The sequence below is a fragment of the Lissotriton vulgaris genome, chromosome 5, assembly GCF_964263255.1.
Source record: "Lissotriton vulgaris chromosome 5, aLisVul1.2, whole genome shotgun sequence".
NCBI classification, from domain to species: domain Eukaryota; kingdom Metazoa; phylum Chordata; class Amphibia; order Caudata; family Salamandridae; genus Lissotriton; species Lissotriton vulgaris.
Window position 1 is genome coordinate 213,531,219 of NC_141693.1, and position 18,706 is coordinate 213,549,924.

Here is an 18,706-nt window from a genome sequence, read left to right on the forward strand (position 1 = left end):
ATAGTGGGCAAATGGCGGGAAGACGGTGCACACCGCTAGTGTGTGGGCGGGGCCAAACGGGCGGGGCTTCTATGCAAGATCACATGCCTTTTGTGTGTATAAAAGGTCAGAGACCGATCAGAGCAGCAGATGAGGAGAAAGAAGCTCCTGGTCACAGGAACTGCACATGGATGGCACTGGTGAAAGTCAAGGATGCGGAGGCCTCCATCAGGCATCACCGCTACTTTTCAACAGTAGGTACGGGGAGAAAGCACACCTGCCCAGCGCCGCATTCCCTTGAGTGAGCTGCCTACATAGTGGGTCAGGGCGGGAAAACGGTGTACACCACTAGTGTGTGGGCGGGGCCAAAGAGCGGGGCTTGTATGCGAGTTCACATGCCTCTTGTGTGTATAAAAGGTCAGAGACCGATCAGAGCAGCAGATGAGGAGAACGAAGCTCCTGGTCACAGGAACTGCACGGGGATTGCACTAGTGAAAGTCAAGGATGCAGAGGCCTCCATCACACATCACACCAGATACTGCATCAATGGCAGATACTAGGAGAAAGCACACCTGCCCAGCGCCAGATCCCTTGAGTGAGCTGTCCATCATAGTGGGTCCGGGCGGGAAAATGAGAGAGGGAAAGGTTTTACTATATAAATATCCTGGGATATTCTTATCACTTAGCTAGCATGAACCCCTGTGTAGGCCCTACTGTTCAGAATTATAGGCCTTGGTTAATTTGGCCAGAGTACTGCCATTTTGTGTTAGGAAAGCAGAAAGCAGGTCTGACCAAGACTTCAACCAGCCCCACTGTCTGCGAAACTTCTCCTCCTGTTTTAGAGTCCCCACCCAGCTTGTGTGCTAAAGTTCAACTTCCACCATATTCTTTCAACACACAGAAGGCCACATCCTCAAACTATGTATGAGAAAAGGAGAATTTTGCCCTTCAGCTACGACAAGCTGGAGTAATGGATGTGGCAACAGGTTGTACAGATTGGTACATACACACGTAAATATAATCCCTTTTTGCAGTAAAAACGCTTTTCTGTTAACCAAAGCAAATTTACGCTAAACTTCAAGTCAATAAGGCATGACCTTTAGTCCAGCATAAGTGCCACGATTCCAGGAAGGGCTGCATTTTGAATGTATAGGATTAGAAAAGTGCAGAGTAGGCCGTAAATGACGCAAATAGAATACGTGGCATAGGGGTGGCGTGAGATGACGTTGCTTTAGACCTCTCACCTCCTTAAAGAATATAAAAAGGGGGTCCGCAGGAATATCTTTGGGCAACTCCTTGTCTGCTGTAGGCATCAGGCAGGCGAGTTGTCTCCAAGAGCTCTTGATCAATTAATGTACTTAATAATATTAGCTGTATTGTGTTTTACATTCTGCCAGATTAAATGTTATAACTACTGTGTTTTCTTTTAACCTTGCTTTTGTCCTCTATTGCATTTGAAGTGTTTAACTTGTAGTTGCAGGATTTCTCACTTATAGGCAGATGTGAGTATTCTCAAATAATATGTATTTTGCCTTTTTGAATGCATTTTGCCACAAATGATAAATGTGTCTTAAGGTTTAAACTTACTCTTTCACTGTCAGGAAACTGTCATCCTGTAAATGATATCTGGTCCACGAGGCTATCTGAGAATGCGGAGTCCTGGACACAGAACTATGATTTTTATGCCTTTGTATTAAAGTGTCTAGAAGATGTATCTTCTTAATAAATCTGTTAAAATTTCAGCCTCGGTTTCCACGGCTCACATATCTGTTTTCTCTATTTTTAGAGTAAGCGTTCCTGCACACCCTGGTACAAATTAAGCCGCCCCTATTGTCCCTAGCTCACTCCTTCGCTCATCCCAGCGCTGGCTCTCTGAGCCGTTGGGCCCAGCCCCGCCGACTTCTGCCATGTAATAAATCTCCCTCTATCATTTGGTGCCGTGACTCGGATTGGCAGCACCAACAGAGAGGAAACATCTGGACCAGGAGGAAATACAGGCTGCTAAAACAGGCGTGCAGCCCTTCTGACTGAGCCACAGGAGAAGCACAACGCACGGGGGTAAGTCTATAACTGGACTACCTGGTGCTTTTCTTTTCTGGGCTGCAGTAGAGAAGTGGTTGTGTTTTGTGATACAGCTGTGTCCCTTCCAGGTTATCAGTTTGTTACTGTCTGTTGGTCTTGCTACACCTTTTTTTCCAAGAGAGGGGAAGTTGTGTGCAAAGTGGAATTCTGAGCCTGGGAGTAAAGGTTAGGACATAAATGTGATTTACGCATTTATCTTTCTAAGTGATCCTCTGTAGACACATGTTATTTCTATGCCTTTTTTAAAAGCAAAGTAGGAAAGACTGTGACTGGCGTCTTCCAATGCTCATTTATTGCTAAGCCTCTCTGAAACAAGGGAGGGCCTCTGACCTATCTTATAGATTGTCAGGGAAGGGAAGGTGAGTTTAGCGCCTTTGAAATGCTTATTTTTTGCTTTTCTAAGTGATTCTAAGTGAGTCTCTGTATAGTAAACAGAGAAGGATACCTTCCATTTCAATAGTCAATAGAGAAAAAGCTAAATCTGAAATCCACGTAGCTAATGGTTTTTTAGATGACGCTTATGCAAACGACTAAGTGATTTCCCACTAAGTGATTCCCCGGAAAGAGTATGTATCTTTGTTGAAAATATTGTATTTTCGACAGTTAAAAGTATTTTTTTGCATTTTTTGTTCTCTTTCTGTACACCATTTTCATAGGAAGCACTTTAACGCTCTCTAGTGGCCAAAGTGCGCAATTTTTTAAGTTCAAACACTAAAAATATTTGCATTTTGCTTTTCTTTTTTGAAACACATGAATAAATGTTCGCTATTTAGTAAGCACTTTTAGGACTATATGTTACTGCTTGGTGTTTAACGATATATATTTATATAGAGGTCTTTATTAGGTATAGCTGCAGAACCTTTTGTGATTATTATTATTTTTTTTCATGGTTGTTTAATTGGAAGTCACTGGCTGGTACAGAGGCTGACTTTAGTGAGACCATAATATCTAGGCACACATTGGTTGTTCTTTTTTTTAGGATTCTTTTGTTTGATTATACGCACATGTATAATGATTGTAGAATATTATCTTGGTGACTGGCCCCATACCAATACTATCACTTAAAAGGTAAGGGCCCGCTTGTAGGATGCTACTGAAAAATATTTTGTGAACATTATTGAAGGCCACTGCCAAATGCAGAAAACTGGTTTGTTAGCGAGATTCAATAACTAGGGAGATTATAAATGCATTTATGTATCCCCATGTGTATTGATCTGCCATGGATTAACTGAAGAGATTCTGTAAGCTAAAGCATCTTGAGCGCCACAATTGTCACAGATGTACTATTTTAATGCTGCTACCTTTCTGTGTGCACATTGTACATTCAGAATAGTCCCCCCCTTTTCAGCACTCCAGGAGAAGCCAGAGAAGCTTTCTGTGCCATTTAAAATAACTAGGTGTCACTTAGGTCTGCAGAAAATATTTTTCTTTTAAATTACCTTTTCACAGGTATCAAAGACAAAGAACAAAAGCACCATTTCTGCTGAACTTTCGCCTATTCGCCCTGGGACACAAATCTTCATAAAGAAACAAGTCCGGAAGTGGAGAGACCCCAAGTACGAGGGACCATTCCAGGTCATCGACTCTTCACCTACTGCTGTTCGAGTAGCTGAACGCAAGGCATGGGTTCATCTGAGCCACATGAGGATCTACCCGGCATCATCCGAGATCTGAACATTGACCGAAAAGAAGGCATCATGTACCCATTGAATATCCAGGAACAAAAATATGGAGATCATATGGTGGTCTATGGACTGAGACGCAGCAACAGACCCACCTCACATGTCGAGTTTTCAATGAAAAAGATATGTACAATTGCAATTATTTTCTTCATGTTTGTAGTTTCAGTAGCCATATTCCACTGGTTAGCAGTGCGATCAGAGAGAGGGAGAGGAGCTACTAGCAATGTTAGATCTGTTACGACCACAGAGCACCCCATGCCCAAGACACTTCCTGATAACAAACAAACTGGGATAAGCACCAGCAGCAGCTCCTATGCACCTATGCACCACCCACCTTCCGCACCCCCTGCAGACCCCACAGAATGGGACATGTTACTTGATATCACCTTGAATCCTCCTGTGCCTGGTACCCCTAAACGTTCCTGCCAAAATAAACGAAGTATCAGATATAAAATGGGTCACAATAAAGTGCCAGTCAGATACACATCACCTACCAAACTTAAGGAAGAACAGGCTATGCAAATTTCAGACTGGGTCAGTAATCTCCAAAACACAGTTGTTTACACCTTTGACCAGCACACTATACCTGATAGTAAGCCAGCAGAGGATAATGAGATTCACAATGCTCTATTAGACAACATGTGGTACAGAGACATGAGGGAGGTTGGAAGAAAGTTCACAAATGAGTCCTGCTTTGTATGTTCTCACATTCCACACGCTGTAGGCGCAGACAAATTGATCTTTCCAAGAGAAGTTCCACCACCCACCGCCCAATGTCTCCTACACCTGTTTCTTTGCCGCATTCATGGTCAGATACAGCTCCAGTCAGCTGAAATAAATGAAGCATTTGTAAACGCTACAGAGTGGGATGACAAGTATATTACGTTTACGGTTGTTTCTGATTCAAGGGAGTTTAGAAGGAGAATGGAAGTTTACCATGGTATGAGAGTGCCTGCCAACATAATGAAGGTTTGGGAGTCTAACTTTAAGACACTAGGGTACTTCACCTTCCCAACACGCCCATCAAAATGCCACTCACCCATACATCAACAGGCCAACCATACCCATGACACATGCCCTTGTCAGTGTAGACCAATTCTGCGCCTACAGGCCAATATTTATTTCAACAGCAAGTGGAATGGCCCACATGAGTTGATATGTAAGGCAGTCTCCTTAGGTAGCCCAATTGCAGGACAAGAGCACAAACACTATATCATTAAGGATATTGGGAGGGAGTGTGCTGAGATATGGGCACAGGAAACTAGAAGGTACACTTTCAATGAGGGTACAACATACAAACCGAAAATAGCTTACAAGTTAAAGTCTCCTCTCCTTTGCTTCCTAGGTAGCAGAACAGTTCCTGTGGGTCAAAACAGTAATTGCAGCAGTACAATTTTCAATTCGGACCTTAACCCTTTCGATGCTGATGACGAGCTCAGCTCGTCATGATGCACGGTTGAGCTGTGCTGATGACGAGCTGAGCTCGTCATGAATAATGTAAAATATGAATGTCCAGCACAGGACGGGAAAACTGCTAGCAGCCAAGGTGTTAAGTACGGCACCTCCAGCCTCATGGACATCCATTGGGCCTGCGGAGAACACATTTACCTGCAGCTGCCTCCCCACTGGCAAGAACTTTGTTCCATCGTCACGATGCATGAACTGCATCTGGTTGTTCCAGCAGTGAACATTTCCAACATTTATACCCACCTTATGGCAAGTGATGTCACCCTGCTCCCCCACCGAAAAAGGGAAGTCAAGAAGTATTTCTCAGATGGCCCTTTTCATGAGATTCCACAAGAATTTCGCCTTTTCAACGATGCTGAACTTTTCTTCGGGGCGTTATCCCCCTGTTCCAGACCAAAGCCAATGCTCGCTGGCTCCAAGTGACCAGGTACGAGCTGATGCAGCTTGTCAACAACACCTGTGATGGGTTCAACGCCGTGAAAGAAGAACTACGACCTTTGAGACTCATGGTACTGGAACATCCCTATGTTCTAGACTAGTTAACTGCGATGAATGGTGGTATCTGTGACAAGGTGGGCAAGTTATGTTGTACTTTTATAATAGCGAATGATGCGCACAATGCAACACTTACAAAAGCTATGGAGGACTTGGACAATTTGTGGAAAAAGATGCATGAGGAAGGAGGTGCACAAGCAGACCTTTTTGCTAATTGGTTCAATTTGGACTGGATGCCTTCATGGCTGTCTGCAGTACTGAAATTGTTAATGCCAATATTAATCGAGATGCTGCTGCTGTGTTTTGGGACACAGATTATGATACATTGTGTTAAGAGATTCATCTCAAATGTGGTTGGGATGAATTATGCAGACTCAGGAGTATACACAGGAATACGTAGGGAACAAGGGGATGAGGAAGGAGTAGCAATGTTAAACATAGTAGAGCTCACCATCCCTGACTCTCGCACAGCACAGGTTCCTCCTGATAGTCAGTACCAGGCCCAGGTGCATAGTGGCCCACCACTTCCCTCGGGGAGAGGCTTGGTACATCCTTATGAGACAATGTGTGACAAACTAGGGGGACCACATGAGGACTTAGGAGCTGCCCTGAACAAAAGCCCCGGGGAGCCGGTCCTTCATGACTCACCATGGCCACTCCCCCCGGCGCCAGCTAAATATGCGGTTCGAATGATGTTCAATGATGTTCAATATTATGAACAAGAAGGGGGAATGAGAGAGGGAATGATTTTACAATGTAAATATCCTGGGACATTCTGATCAGTTAGCTAGAATGAACCCCTGTGTAGGCCCTACTGTTCAGAATTATAGGCCTTGGTTAGATTGGCCAGAGTACTGCCATTTTGTGTTAAGAAAGCAGAAAGCAGGTCTGACCAAGACTTCACCCAGCCCCACTGTCTGCGAAGCTTCTCCTCCTGTTTTAGAGCCCCTACCCAGCTTGTGTGCTAAAGTTCAACTTCCACCATATTCTTTCAACACACAGAAGGCCACATCCTTAAACTATGTATGAGAAAAGGAGAACTTCGCCCTTCAGCTATGACAAGCTGTAGTAATGGATGTGGCAACAGGTTGTACAGATTGGTACATACACACCTAAATATAATCCCTTTTTGCAGTAAAACGCTTTTCTGTTAACCAAAGCAAATTTACGATAAACTTCAAGTCAATAAGGCATGACCTTTAGTCCAGCATAAGTGCCACGATTCCAGGAAGGGCTGCATTTTAAACGTATAGGATGAGAAAGTGCAGAGTAGGTCGTAAATGACGCAAATAAGATACGTGGCATAGGGGTGGCGTGAGATGACGTTGCTTTAGACCTCTCACCTCCTTAAAGAATATAAAAAGGGGGTCCGCAGGAATATCTTTGGGCAACTCCTGGTCTGTTGTAGGCATCAGGCAGGCGAGTTGTCTCCAAGAGCTCTTGATCAATTAATGCACTTAATATATATATTAGCTGTATTGTGTTTTACATTCTGCCAGATGAAATGTTATAACTACTGTGTTTTCTTTTAACCTTGCTTTTTCCCATTATTGCATTTGAAGTGTTTAACTTGTAATTGCAGGATTTCTCACTTATAGGCAGAAGTGAGTATTCTCAAATAATATGTATTTTGCCTTTTTGAATGCATTTTGCCACAAATGATAAATGTGTCTTAAGGTTTGGACTTACTCTCTCACTGTCAGGAAACTGTCATTCTGTAAATGATATCTGGTCCACGAGGCTATCTGAGAATGCGGAGTCCTGGACACAGAACTATGATTTTTATGCCTTTGTATTAAAGTGTCTAGAAGTTGCATCTTCTTATTAAATCTGTTAAACTTTCAGCCTCGGTTTCCACGGCTCACATATCTGTTTTCTCTATTTTTAGAGCAAGCGTTCCTGCACACCCCGGTACAAATTAAGCCGCCCCTATTGTCCCTAGATCACTCCTTTGCTCATCCTAGCGCTGGCTCTCTGAGCCGTTGGGCCCAGCCCTTCCCACTTCTGTCCTGTAATAAATCTCTCTCTATCAAAAACGATGCACACCGCTAGTGTGTCCGGCGGGGTCAAAGAGCGGGGCTTCTATGCGAGGTCACATGCCTCTTGTGTGTATAAAAGGTCAGAGACCGATCAGACCAGCAGACGAGGAGAAAGAAGCTCCTGGTCACCGGGATTGCACTCGTGAAATTTAAGGATGCAGAGGCCTCCATCAGGCATCACAGCTACTTTTCGACGGTAGATACGGGGAGTAAGCACACCTGCCCAGCGCCGGGGTCCATTGAGTGAGCTGTCCATCATAGTGGGTCAGGGCGGGAAAACGGTGCACACCACTAGTGTGTGCGGCGGGGCCAAAGAGCGGGGCTTCTAAAAAGAATCCGCCAACGAGCGGATTTGCAGATTTTTCTGCAATTTCGCGAGATTCACGGATCGCAAAATTGTCGAAAATCCGCAAATTCTGCGAGAGGAGCGGATATTTCACCCATACTTACATTTGTGTAGTCTGAAAGGTGGGTGGATGTTTGTAGTTCGTGATGGACAGTATTATGAGGTTTTGCATTTGAGAGGTTTTGTTGTGCTGGTGTGTGTGTTGTGTTTTTTTTAAAGAGTAGTGAAACGAGGTGCTGATGTATTTGTTTTACAAGATGGATGTGTTTGTATAGTATTGTTTGTGAGTGGACGTTTTAAAGTAAAGGGGGTGGTAATGTGTTTGTGAGTAAATATATGTTGTGTGTAAGAGGGGATGAAGTAGAATTAAGATTGTTTGTCTTAGACTTGATTGCTGCAAGAGGTAATATGTGTGGTGCAGTGGAGTGTGAGTGTTGTGAGGTTGTGTTATTGTGGTAGAAAGAAGAGGAGGGTGTTGGTTGGAGAAATGATGGAAGGCTGAGTATTGATTTGTTAGTGACAAAAAGGGGTCTGTTAGGAGCAATTGGAGAGGGAATTGTGTGTCTGGATGGGACATAAATAAGTATGGTGTGGATTTGGGTTGTGTTAGTGATGAGTGGATTGGTTAGTGGTATAGGATAGAGTTGTGCACTGTTTGCAGGTGATGGTGATACTGTGTGGTAGCTGGGATAGAAGGGTGTAAAGGTTTGGTTTGTGGGATTTTGTAGTGGGTGCAGTGACATTGGAATTTGTATAGGGTTAGTTTGTAGTAACTAAGTAGAGAACATGTGCTGTGAGTGTGTTACTATGGCTGGTGATGGGGTAGAATGGGTGCTGGGGTACATACATTTGGGCAGCATTTCAAGCCCTGGTCCTGACTGAAACAGGCTCAAACTCGTAATTGCCATTGTTCTCTCTGTCCTTAGCCTTGATGCCCGGGATGAGAAGCCCTGAACCCTAGCCCTGAATAGCCCTAGTAATCAGGTGACCCCTTCGGCCAGTGAGAACCCTAGCCCTAACCCTAACCAATTACAATACTAGCCCTAAGCCCTGGAACCAATAGGAGACAAGCCTCTTACAGCCAATCACAGCCCTAGTCCAAGTATGCAATCAGGCACGAAACCCTAAGCCCGACACCCAATAGAAAGCCCAACCCCAGTCCTAGACCCAACTCTAGCCCCAGCAGCCAATCATACAGGAAACTCTAAATCCTCCATCCAATAGAAGTTCTAACCCCAACCCTAGTCCCAGCCGCTAATCATACAGGAAACCCTAACTCTACGTCAATAGAAAGCCCAGCCCCAGGAACCAATCCGAAACCTATTCAGCAATCAGATCTCTAGCCCTAAGCCCTACATCAATAGAATCACTGACCCAGGAACCAATCAGTACCCTCAAATACCCAACCAATGAGAACACTATCCCAATCAATAGAATCGCTGACCCAGGAACCAATCACACTAGCTCAAACACCCGATGCAACCACCAATCGGCGCACATGTAAAGAATATCGCACACAGGTTAGATGGGTATGGTAAATTTATTCTATGTCAAAAAGGACAGAATTACAACAGTCCGCTTCTAGGATGAAGATCTTCTAACTGCCCCGGAATCTTCCTTCTTCTGATTCCTTTCCATTCTCTTGACGTACAAAGGTTCTGGACGTTCAGAGAATGGAAGGATGAACCCAACATATCTCCTCTCTTTACACAGTGGAAATACAGCACGAACATAACATATATACAAGATTAACTAATAATAAATGATATGTTAAATGAACGTGCACAATTATTTCAAAATGTAATCATGAAACTTGGAGGGTAACTTAATGGTCCTGGAGGAAGGAGAACGGCAAGTGGAATTAGAATTAGCATCATTATTAACATCAGTAAAACAACTTTTGTTTGATTTTGACACAGCAATCTTGCCCTTATTCCACCATTTGCTGTCATCCAATTTGACAGCACCTTTGTTAACTTTTACAACCTTTTTAAGAACAGAAAATGTGGATTCCCCTTTGGGTAAAATCCTAGAACACTAAACTCTCACCATGTCCCCCACACAAACATTCAAATGTTTAGAAATAAGATTAGATTGCTCATATTTATGTAGAGTGTCAACATGTTTCCTTCCTACACTATCAATTTTATCCTTCGGTAAAACAAATCTTTTGTCACCCATCCTTCTTCTCAAAATCTTAGAAGAAGGAATGCGACCTCTCAATAATAGAAATGGAGATACATTAGTATCTGCATTGGGAGTAGTACGAACAGCCCAGAGAAGCTTTTCAATTTCTGCCTTGCAATTTAAGCTACTAGCTTTGGGTAACTGTACATTTTGTTTGATGACCTTGTTAAATCGTCCCACAAGGCCATTACTCCTCGGATGGTATGAAGAGGTTTTGACATGCCTAATACCTAGAGAATGCAGAAAGTTTTAAAAGTGAGTTGAAATGAATTGAGGTCCATTATCAGTGAGGATTTCTTCGGGGACACCTTCTCTAGCAAAAAGAGATTTAAGAAAAATAATTACAGAAGAAGAGTCAACGGTTTTTACCCACTTGACTTTAGGCCAAAGACTATAAAAATCCACAATAACAATTCCATACTCTGGTAAGTTACCCGATAAATACAAAGGACCAATGATATCCACAGCAATTTTAAACCATGGTTTATCTAGAACTTCAATGGCTTCAATGGGAGAAGGACAAGTTACTTGTGATTTATCACTGGTGAGACATTCCATGCAATCCCTGACAAAATGTTCCACCTGTTTGTGTAAGGCTGGCCACCCAAGTTTTTTATTATTCTTCTCTTCATTGCACTTATACCTATATGACCTTCATGAGCTAATTTAAGAATTTTGTTTCTCATGGTTTCTGGAACAATTAGGAATGATGACCTGTACAATAAACCATTTGCATGAGCAACTTTGTGCTTGATTACATTGAATTCTTTGGTACATGAATCATTCCAGGAAAAACTGACATTCTTCTTGAGAAGAGACCTAATGTTGAAAGTTTTTGAAGCACAATTGGGTATAAAATGGGAATACATTTCAATAAGACCCATAAAAGACCTTAATTGGTCTTTGTCACTGGGAATCTTGAAATCCTCGATTGCCTTGACAAGGCTGTGTTTGAGGTGTACGCCATCAGCTGATAACATATAACCTAAATAATCTACAGTAGTACAATTCAGTCTACATTTGTCAATGCCAAGGGTAACGCCCTTGGACCTTAACAAAGATAAAACTTGAGACAGACGATTATTATGTTGACTTTGATCCTCACCAAACACAAGAACATCATCCTGGAAGGCCATGACTCGCGGGGGTGACCTAGTTCTAGGACAACCCCGCGCCGCACGGCCACCAGCTGCTGCGTGTGCCTCCCCGCCTTCACTGCCTCGCTGCCCCGGCTGCCGGCGAGTGACCACGCCCCCTGCCTCGTGCAGCTTGGTCCGTGGCCGCCCGACCTGCCCCTGTTGGATTTAATGCTTTAGAACTGTTTTAAGTAGCTGAATTGCCTTGTTTCTGTCAATTGTCTTTTCTTTCTGTATTTTGTATAACTGTTGTTTACCCCCTTCGTCATCCCTCCCCGCTCCCCGCTTCCCGCCACCGCCGCTAAACTCGCCCCCCTGAGGACCCCGCCCAGCAGACCCGGCAGCAAGAAGGCCCCATGGTTCACCCACGAACTCAAGAGCTCCAAGAAGAACTGCCGAGACCTCGAGAAAGCCTGGAGAAGGGAACCAACACGGGACAACATGGCCTCCCTCAAGCTCGCCACCCGGAAGCACCACCAACTGATCTGCACCGCCAAGAAAATCGCATTCAAGGACCGGCTGGACAACAACGCACACAACTGCAAGGAACTCTTCAACATCGTGAAAGAGCTCTCCAACCCCAACGCAGGAATCAACGACATCACCCCTTCGCAAGACCTCTGCAACTCCCTCGCCTCCTACTTCCACAACAAGATCGCGGACATACACAACAGCTTCAGCATTCAAACGACGCACGCCACGACCACAGCAACGCCGCCCACCACCACCCTCCGCGCTTGGACTCCGGTCAACACCGAAGACACCATCCGCATGATGAACTCCGTCCACTCCGGATCCCCGACCGACCCCTGCCCCCACCACGTCTTCAACAAGGCGGACGCTGTCATCGCACCCCACCTGCGGGACATCATCAACACCTCCTTCGACACCGCCACCTTCCCTGAGAGCTGGAAGCACGCCGAACTCAGCGCTCTACTCAAGAAACCCACAGCGGACCCCACCGAACTCAAGAATTACCGCCCCATCTCGTTCCTCCCGTTTCCAGCCAAAGTCATCGAGAAGACCGTCAACAGACAGCTTGCCGCCTTCCTCGAGACGAACGGATCCCTCGACCCCTCACAGTCTGGGTTCCGAGTCAACCACAGCACCGAGACCGCCCTCATCGCCGCCACCGACGACATCCGAGCCCTGATGGACAACGGAGAAACAGCGGCCCTCATCCTCCTAGACCTCTCCGCGGCCTTCGACACCGTCTGCCACCGCACCCTAGTGCAGCGCCTCAGCAATGTCGGAATCCAGGAAAAGGCACTGGAATGGATCATCTCCTTCCTCGACGGAAGAACACAGAGAGTCCGCCTACCACCGTTCAAGTCAGAGGCCACCAAAGTCATCTGCGGCGTCCCTCAAGGATCCTCGCTGAGCCCCACCCTCTTCAACGTCTACATGAGCCCCCTCGCGGCCATCGCACGCCAACACAACCTCAACATAATCTCCTACGCCGACGACACACAGCTGATCCTCTCCCTGACCAACGACCCCGCCGCCGCCAGAGCCAATCTGCACGAAGGGATGAAAGATGTAGCCGAGTGGATGACAACCAGCCGCCTGAAACTGAACTCAGACAAGACGGAGGTCCTCATCCTGGGCTCCTCGCCCTCCGCCTGGGACAACTCCTGGTGGCCCCCCGCCCTGGGCACCGTACCCAAACCGACGGACCACGCACGGAACCTGGGTTTCATCCTGGACTCCTCCCTCTCCATGACCAGGCAAGTCAACGCCATCTCCTCATCATGCTTCAACATCCTACGCATGCTACGGAAGATCTTCTGGTGGATCCTCACCGAGACCAGGAAGACCGTCACCCAGGCCCTCGTCACCAGCCGACTGGACTACGGCAACGCCCTCTACGCCGGTACCACCGCCAAGCTCCAGAAGAGACTCCAGCGGATCCAGAACGCCTCAGCCAGACTCATCCTCGACATCCCACGAACCAGCCACATCTCCGGACATCTGAGAGACCTGCACTGGCTCCCCGTCAACAAAAGAATCACCTTCCGTCTGCTCACCCACGCACACAAAGCCCTACACGATTAAGGCCCGAGCTACCTCAACAACCGAGTCAACTTCTACGCTCCCAAACGCCACCTCCGTTCAGCCAACCACGCCCTCGCCGCCGTCCCCCGCATCCGAAGACCGACAACAGGAGGAAGGTCCTTCTCCTACCTGGCCGCCAAGACCTGGAACTCCCTCCCGACTGACCTGCGCTTGACCCAAAACCACCTCTCCTTCAGGAAGAAGCTCAAGACCTGGCTGTTCGAGCAGTAACGGCACCCCCCCCCCCCCCCCCAAGCGCCTTGAGACCCTACGGGTAAGTAGTGCGCTCTATAAATGTCTTTGATTGATTGATTGATGACTCCGACATTCCTTTGAAAATGCTTTCGCCTACCCTTTGATGATATGCAGATGACATATCAAGTAAGCTGAAGAATTTGGCACCTTTAAGAGAAGAAGTCATCTGCGAGATATTGGGAAGAGAATGTTGATCTATCCGATCTATCCATATAGTCTTGTTTAGATCTCTTAAGTCTACACACATCCTTAAATTGCCATTAGCTTTTTTAGCCAGAACAATGGGAGACACCCAATCTGAGGATTCACTCGAACATCACTCGAACATAGTCTATCCAACTCTTTTTTAAGATCTCTTTGTAAAGCATAAGACACTCTTCTAACTTTGTGTACCATGGGTTGGGCATCATGTTTTAATTTAATACTGTGTTTAAAGCCTTTGAAAAGACCCAACTCTTTTTTGAACACCTCTGGATAAGATATGTCCCAGGAACTCGGTTGGATATTCTGGACTTGAAAAAAATCTTTTCATAATAATACCTGTTGAGGATTGTTAGGATCAAGAATGATATCTAGATTTCCTTGATCACCCCAACCAAGAAGACATGCTTCATCTTTCGCTACATAAATAATACCCTTGGATTTACTATCTCTGAATTCTATATTCGCATTAAATTCACCAACAACATCGATGGGTTTATCTCCATAACCAATGGGGCGTATATAAGAATGATTAAGAGATTGTGCAGAAAAAGATTTTTTCCAGACTGTTTCACTTATTAAAGTGAAAGGAGACCCTGAATCTGCTAACATTTGTAAATTTACACCATTTACAACAATAGTACAAAGGGGTCGTTTAAGACATTGAGCATTTATTCCCGAAATGTCAGTGGGGCAATCCATGTCAACAATAGTGAAAATGTCATCTTCTTTACAGGATGAAGAATTATCATCTTTCAAAGGTTCGACATTATGTATTTTCTTGAATGGTCTATTTCCTTTAGAATGGCACACAGTGGCAAAATTACCTTTTTTTGAACATTTGGTACATGTTTTTCCAATGGCGGGACATGATGGATCGTTGGCATAATGATTAGTGTTGCCACATCTGTAACGCATTGGTATTTTTCCAGAAACTGTTTTAGGTTGTTTCTTATCTGGATTTGTTTTGGGCTTGGATTCATTAGATTTTTTGAATTTTGATTTAATTGTGCACACATTTTGACTCTTGGTATAGGTTACAGACATTTGTTCCATCATGTAAGAATTGGTGCTTTCAATTCTTGTAGCAATGTCCAATTCTTTTTGTAAGGTTAAGTTGGGCTTGGAGAGTAGAGATTCTTGAACTTTTTTGTTGTTGGTCTTTTCAACTAATTGATCCTTGATCATTTCATTTTCAAGGGCCAGATGTAGGTCACCAAATACCGGTCGGTAACGGCCTATTTCGGCTGTTACCGACCGGTATTTGGTGATTGAGATGTAGGGGGCCTTAAATTTACCGATTCGGTGTATTTACAGAATCAGTAAATTTACAGATTCTGTAAATTACCGAATCGGTAAATTTACCGAATCTCAAATTTGTGAGGTAGGTGGCACTGAAAACAGTGCCACTGGCCCTTAAGAATTCGTTATTTACCATGACATACTATGTCATGGTAAATAATGAATTCCTGTGTACATGCACATCTACGCATGTACACCTGTGCAATGTGGCACACATACATGCCCTTAGGGCATATATGTGTGCCAACACATACATGCCCTTAGGGCATATATGTGTGCAACATGGCACACAAGCCAGAATCAGGGGTGAATCAGGGTGTCAAAGTGACACCCTGTCCCCCTTGCAAATTCGATAATTTTACCGAATCGGTAAAATCGGCCTCAATGCCCATAGGAATCAATGGCAATTACAGAATCGGTAAATTCCAATTCATTAATTACCGAATCATACCGATTCGGTAATTAATTCGGTAAAATTACGTACATCCCGATTGTCAGTTCTTAAATACCGAATCGGTATGATTCGGTATTTAAGAATCGGTAATCTGGGATTACCTACATCGGGCCCCAAATGTTTTGTAATCGCAAGAAGAAGCCAGAATACGCTAAGCGCCCATGTGAGTAGAAGCCGATTCACCTTGTAATTGAAATCTCTTGTAAAATTTATGCCGCTCCATAGTTACATTCTTGCAAGCTTTGAAGCGATATTCATTGATGATATTATCACCAGTACTCTCACTCACTATGATACTTTCTTTAGGAATATGTTTTAATATGTTTCGACCTTCTGTGCCTAGACAATGTCTCCATCAATAGCCTCAAGATACATTTCGAATCCTTCTTTCCATTTTTCCCAATCTATTTCTGGAGACGCTGGATTGGGTATGAAAGGTGTTGGTGGAGAAATAGCTTGGTACATGTTAAATGATGGAATGAATACAAAATAATAAATAGTGGTGTGCAGATTACAGAAATAACTATTGAAATGGTGAATAAAAACAATAAATAAATAACTTGCTAAATAATAGTCAAAGCTGTGAAAGTGAATTCTACCCACTGTGAGTAAGCATGTAGAAATATGAAGCAGTCAGTTGTATTGTTTGTGAATGATGTGTTCCGTAATTAAAAGCGGTGTGCCGATCACCGAAGATGGTACCGGCAAAAAAGCTGAATTGTGAAGTTAATAATGTTGCAGGCAGTGAAAATGCCTGATATAAAGATGGCCACAGAACGCTACACGTATACGTTATGATGTATACATGGCTTGATGACAAAGTGGCGCGATGACAAGGTGTGCGTATCACCGTGATCCGCACAAGGAAGAAAATTTGTATAATTGGCAAAAGTTGCTTTGAAATTCTGTTAACGTTTTGAGGAGGTGTGCGTGTCACCGTCTGACAAGAACATTAAACATATTAAAAATTAGCTGTGGTGTGCTAATCCTGTGTTGGAAATGCGCCGTTGTGCATTACCATAGATACAGCCCGACAGTATTTGTATATTTAAAATGGCTGCCTTATGTTGTGGAAAGACGCAAGATGTTGCTTGGCAGTGTTGCTTGGCAACGTATGGTAAAGCAAAGAAATGATCAGCGCGTGAGGGATTAACGCATGCAGGAAGCGCACACACTTGAAAAGTCAACTCACGGTTAAAGGACTGACGTCACCGCAGACTTGGATACTGCGGTCCAGGGAAACAAAATCCTGTCTGGTGAATTTCAGTGGTGAAGAACCGCACAGGAATAAGTGCAGCAGAACAGAAACTGCACCAGTCTGAATCAAGGTGGATGAAGAGGGCGTCCTCAGCAGCAAACGGCATCCTTAGCAGTAACCATCCCATCCTCGTCACCAGTGTAAAGAATATCGCACACAGGTTAGATGGGTATGGTAAATTTATTCTATGTCAAACAGGACGGAATTACAACAGTCCGCTTCTAGTGGAGAACCGGGCCTTATGGGCCGGGCAGCGCAGGGCAAGCCTTAATCCCCGAGTTCACCTGCCTTGTAAAAAACGGAGACACGAGACACTCCGTTGAGCGTGGAAGCCAGGTGCCAGGTTTATTAGCTGCAGCTAAGCACAGTTGTCCCAGAAGTTACACTCGAGGTGGATTCTAAGGAGACTGCCACTTCAATCCGTGGCGCACAATCTTATATAGGAAAAACATTTAAGGAATTTTCTCCTTACACATACAAAACAGACCAATAGGAAAAGTTGCAAAACAAGCTATCAGGTGTCTCAAATACGCCCCTCTCGCAGACCCCGTGTGCTACCCCTCCCGACAAATTAATCAGTGATGGAGAAGAAATACTTTATTTGATTTAAAAAAATATATAAAAGGGTGGACTTACCACCATGCAAGCGACGTTTACATCGTAAAAGCAACACAAAATCAACTTTGAGTCAAGTTAAAAATTAATAACATAAAATATGCAAAATTAGCGGTGAGAGGTCTAAAAAAAAAAAAGAATGAAAGGAATGGTGTGAGTTCGTTCTGAGTGCACGGTATTTTTTACTCTTGATAAAAGGGAAAGAATTAAAAGGTATAGGAGAATAATGGTAGCTCAAACAAGGGGCACGTTATTTTTAGCTCGTAATACAAAAAGACGACCATTTGGAGAGGAGGGGAAGAGAGTAGAAAAGTCTGTGGCCGACCAAAGCCTGGCCTATTGTCCAGGAACCTCTTTAGTTGCTGCCCTTTTTTTCCAGCTCTATGGCGGCGAGATTCAAATATTTTATAGTTTTACAAGAGAGTTCTATCCAAGATCCACTTAGGCATCTTATCACCGCCGCCCTGCAAGTTCTCACCTGGGCTTCTCATAGAAGTGATTGAAGCAGCATTTTTCTTAGATTATGAAGTGCTGGGCAAATACATATAAGGTGCAGTAAAGACTGTGCGGCTGCCACAGAGGCGGCAGTCTGGAGTTGCCCACAACCGTAGCCATTTAGGAGTGAGGTCTTTGGATGAGAAGCTGCCCAGCCTTAAAAGGCTTAATTTCCTTTTGTAGTGGTCACTGAGGCATTCGTTCAAGTATTCCTGAGGTTTTAGGTGGGTATATGATGGCAAAACGATCCAGGCACGGCTTTTGCCAGCCACTGCTGCTTTATCCATGAGTAATGATGCTTGTTTGACTGCTTTCTTGGTTATCAGCTTGAAAGTGGAATAAGTCATAGGCAAAAGCCAAGATTCTTCCAGTTTTAATGCCTCCAACGCTTGCCTCAAGGTCTTGTATGTTGAGTCTGGTAGCCCGGCCTGTTTTTCAACTTCAGTCCAGCAAAGGTGGGCCAGGGATTCGTCTGCTGCGTCCCTCATGTGCCAATAATATTTGGCGAGTGCTCCTTGTCTTGCCGGGAGCTGGTTAGTAAGACCGAACTCCAAACGAATTTATGCTTGCGAAATATGACGCGGGATTGAGAAAAGATTTTTGAACAGCCTGGATTGGGGGAGATTTAACACTACGGCGTCCCGGGTTGCCAGTAATT